Source organism: Notamacropus eugenii, chromosome 4, assembly GCF_028372415.1.
Source record: "Notamacropus eugenii isolate mMacEug1 chromosome 4, mMacEug1.pri_v2, whole genome shotgun sequence".
NCBI classification, from domain to species: Eukaryota; Metazoa; Chordata; class Mammalia; order Diprotodontia; family Macropodidae; genus Notamacropus; species Notamacropus eugenii.
In genome coordinates, this window is record NC_092875.1 from 9348485 (window position 1) to 9353193 (window position 4709).

Consider the following 4709-nt stretch of genomic DNA (forward strand, 5'->3'; position numbering starts at 1 on the left):
GGAAAGAACCACCTGAGGGGTCCTTATATTGCCCCCAACTTAAAGCAAGCTCATTATTGTAGCAGGATGTTATGAAAAACCTATCCAGGGTATTTCAAAATGAACACAAGGTAGCTTTGGGAAGGGATGCAGCTAGGTGGCTGATAGAGTGTTGGACTTGGAGCCAGAGGACCTGAGCTCCAATCCTGTCTATCTTTGTGACCTTGGATAAGTTACTTAATCTTTCTGGGCCTCAGTTTCCTCTTTTGGCCTAGAGGTGAGTGGCAGAGCCGTGTGAGGAGTAGTTCTTCTCTCTAGGCTCAAGTACAATAAACCTAACCCTTCAGATTAGATGCTGGATACTGGAAGCCATGTCCCTGATCCCTCCTCCCCCTTCCTGAGTCTTCTCCCAGTTCTTTAGACCTACCTCCCTATGGTACAGACTCCGTCCCTCCCTGTGCTGGTCACTGACCCTCTCCGGAACTCCTGCTCTGACTTCTTGGACCTTGTGGCTTCGACCGGTCAGTTTTTTCTCACCAGGCAGCTGGATTTCTCACTCTAGCCTCTCTCTTCCCCAGGCCTCTGGTCCGATTTGTCTCCAGTATTTAATTAGCACCTCATTACATCCAGGCCTTCTCTCTAAGTGTCTCCTCAGAATAATTAGCACATCACCACCTCTGTCTGGATCCAGCAACTACTTGCCAAGGCAAAGGGGATGAGTACCTTCTTTCCCTCCATCACAGGGCCTGAAGGATGGGGTGGCTTGGGGTGGACCTGAGGTGGCTCGCTGACTCTGTCTGCCTCATTTTCTAGGCCTCCCATTTCCCTCACTGCTCCTAATTCTGCCCCCTGGGATCAAGCATAGGATCATTGAGGACATCCAGTCCAATCCTCTCCTCTGACAGATGGCCCAGTGAGGTAAATGACTTGGCCAGGGGACTTGGCATGAGCATCAGGGACACCACAGCTAGTGCCCTTTGGGCTTTGGGCGGTAACCTCCTGCCTTCCCTATGCAGAACAGGCCTGAGCCTTGGAGGGATTATCCATTCCTGTGCCCAGAGGCAAATTCAACCTTGATGTCAGGAAAAAGTTCTTAAGCATTATTGGCTGATTGATTGATTTGCTCATGAGGTTAGAGATTTGGAATTGGAAAGGACCTTAGAAGTCATCTAGTCCATCGGGCCAGAGCAGATCCAAACCCTCTCATATCATCAGTGGAGAACTACAGACCAAGGCGGGTTAAATAAGTTGTCCAGGGTCACTTAGTGGCTAAGTGCAGGATTTGAACTAAGATCTTCCTGAGGCCAAGTCTGGTTCCTCTCTCTGGCCACCCTGTGCTGCCTTAGACATAGCCAAAAATCCAAAGGGTGCCTCGTGAGGCAGTGGGCTGTACCTTGGTCTTTAATGAGAGTCTGGCCAATCAATTGTTCAGTTTATTGTGAAGGAGACAGACTGTCCTTCAAGTCCCTTCCAACTCTGAGATTCTGTTATTCTGTTAATCAGTGAATGAAAAAGCACTGACTATGTGCAAAGGGCTATGCCAGGCACTTGGTATCAAACCAGATAGCCCCTGGCCTCGGTGAACTTACAGGAGACACAAGCATGGCTGCAGGTGACCTAGATACAGAGACATAGGAGCTGGCTTAGATGTGGGAGGGGATCGACTATACTCTGAGGGGGATGCTTCTGCCACTTGGGGGCCCTCCCCCACTGGGACGTGGAGGGGTCAAGGCAGGGACTATAAAGCTGAAAGGGTTAATACTGTGATTTCCAAGGGGAAGGGGATGCAGAGAGGGGACTGGATCTAGTGGGCTGAGGACCTGACTGGGGGAGTAGAGGGAATGTAAGGTCTGATTCTGGGTAAAATTAAGAAAGGCATAAAACAAACTCTAGAAGCATCATGGGGAGAGAGGGGGAAAGTCCCTAGTGAGGTAAGCTCCTGCAATTGACCTCCCCTTTAGAGTGTCCCTAGTGCTGAACCCAGTGAGGGAAGCAGTGCTTCCCTAAGAGTGCCCATTTTATAGATGGGGAAACTGAGGCTCAGAGAGTGGAAGGCACCTGCCTGAGGTCACACGCAGAAAGCAGCAGCCAAGTCCTTGGACTTCACTTGGAGCAGAGCAATAGAGCGGCCCATGATGGGTGGCCTTCCTGTGCCACCCTGGCAGGAGCAGCCTGGCGATGCCAGTTTACACTGATTTAATTTAATTACCAGTTAATGCTTGAGTTGTGAAATTTATGAGGATTGTCATTAGGAAATATATTTCTTTTCTAACATGTTCGATCGCTTGTTTAAGCCTCAAGCTTCATTGGACTACTCATGACTTGCGTCTGCTCAGCTCCCTGTCTCCCATGGTCTGTTGAAGATGGGGATCTAGAATTACAGACAGATAGATTGCCAGAGCTGGGGAAATGTTCCAGATCTCTAAGACCACCAGCTGTGAAGTCAAAGGGTCTGGGTTCAAATTCCTGCTCTATCCCATGCTATCTTATGACCTTGGGCAAATCCCTTAAATATTCTGGTCCTCAGTTTCTCCACCTATACAATGAAAGGGTTAGGGTGGAAAGAATGCTGGGTTTGGGTTCAAATCCTGACTGCGTGACCTGGCAAAATGTATCACTCTTCTGGGCCGCCTTTTCTTCCCCTCTAAATGAGGCTGTTCTGTTCGACTGTTGGCCTCTGAGGTCCCTGAGAATCGGTGACCCTCTCACCTCTCACTCTCTGGCATCTCTAAGAAGTGCTCATTGGCTTCTGCTTGACTCCCTCAGTGATCAGAAGTTCATTCCCTACCATGCTTGGGTAAACTCTGCAGCTCCTCAGTTCTGAGTGCAGATGGGGCTCTAACAAAGCAGCCTGTTCCGTGTTGGGGGCAGCTCCAGTTGTTGGGGAGCCTTGGAAGGGAGAGATGCCAGGGAAGAGGAATTTCCCTAAAATGTTGTTGAGATGGAAGAATGGGGGAAGAAAGGAATATTGGTCCCCTTTTCTGAGCCCATGTTCCAAGTTGTGACTGGGCAGAAAGATCAGAGACTTCCTCTGCTCTCCTCTAGATGGACATCCGGCTATGGGTGAAGACCCCAGCGTGGCAAGAATCCACTCCATCCCAGGGCAGCTTGGACTACTTTTGGACGGCTCTGATTAGATTGCCCTGACATTGAGGGAAAAGTTACATCTGAGGCTCCCATCCATCGCTCCTCATTCTGCCTTCTGAGGCAGGCGAGGTGAATCCCTCCTCCACAGGATGGCTCTGCACATACTAGAAACCAGTTAGCATGATGCCCCTTCACTTGTCCTCCCTTCTGATGGCAGGGCTTGAAGCTCTTCATCATCTTAGTGGCTCTGGTCATGTCTTAGTTAAACTCAGCTTGAGGGGGGGTGGGGAGAGAGAGAGAGAGAGAGAGAGAGAGAGACAGACAGACAGACAGACAGACAGACAGAGACAGAGAGAGAGACAGAGACAGAGAGAGACAGAAACAGGGACAGACAGACAGACAGACAGAGACAGAGAGACAGAGACAGAGAGAGACAGAGACAGAGAGAGACAGAAACAGAGAGAGACAGACAGAGACAGAGAGACAGAGACAGAGAGAGACAGAGACAGAGAGAGAGACAGACAGACAGAGAGACAGACAGACAGAGACAGACAGACAGACAGACAGACTGATAGACAGACACACAGACACATAGACACACAGACACACAGAGACAGAGACAGAGACAGAGAGAGAGTCAATCTCTGTCCAGTCCTCCCATTTCAGTGCTGGTCATTGGGGAAACTCTTTGGTCACTGGAGGCAAGGGAGGGAGGGTCAGTGGAGGAAGGTGACTGTGAATGTCCCACCACTTGGGACCATCATCATCTCTCAAGTTCCTCGATTGCCTTAAGCTTCCCTCAGGGGAGTCCTTTGAGGTGGGGAGTGCATTGTTCTTGTCACCCCTCTCTATTTTACCAGAGGGAAAACTAAGCTTCCAGGAGTGATTTGCTCATGGGCACAGCATTGGTCTCAGATGGGAATCTTCCACCTTTGGGGCCAGCTCTCTGCTCAGGTTTCCATAGGATGGGAGAGCTTGAATGGATCTCAAGATCCAGCTTTCTCATTTTACAAATGAGGTCAAGAGAGAAGGATTGAATGTCTCAACGTTCCACAGAATGTTGGTGGAAGGGCCAGGACTGGAGCCCTGAGCCCAAGCTTCTTTTTGGCCCTGACATCTTTACATGGCACCATCTTCATTTACACTGATGGGGGGGAGAGGGGAGGTACTAATGACCTCCAGGAAAGGGTAAGCTCCCGGAAGGCAAGAACAAGGCTCTAAATCTTTGTATCCCTAACTCCAGTCTGGTCCACCACAGGTGCTTAATCAATGCTGATTGAATGAAGCTGAGACTGAACTAAACAGGGCCTGGAGCACAGAGCGAACCCATACCTAGGGCAGGGGAGCAGGGTCTTGTCCCAGGCAGTCCCAAGATTGCTAGCTTTGGACTGTACTCTTTTCAGACTTTCACCAGCCTTTATCCAAAGGGTGGGATGGGAGGGGGGGGGGGGGTTGGGAAAGGATAGGCAGGTCCCAGAAGAGGGCCTAGGACTTGAATGGAGAAGGAAGGGGGAAGGCAGCAGAAGGAGCAGACCTTTTACCTGAGATCCCTCTATCTCTCTCCTGGCCCTGTGGAGGCAGAGGTTGGACTCCCATTAGACTAGACTGCTTCCATGCCCCTGGTCACTTCCCCTTTCCCTTCC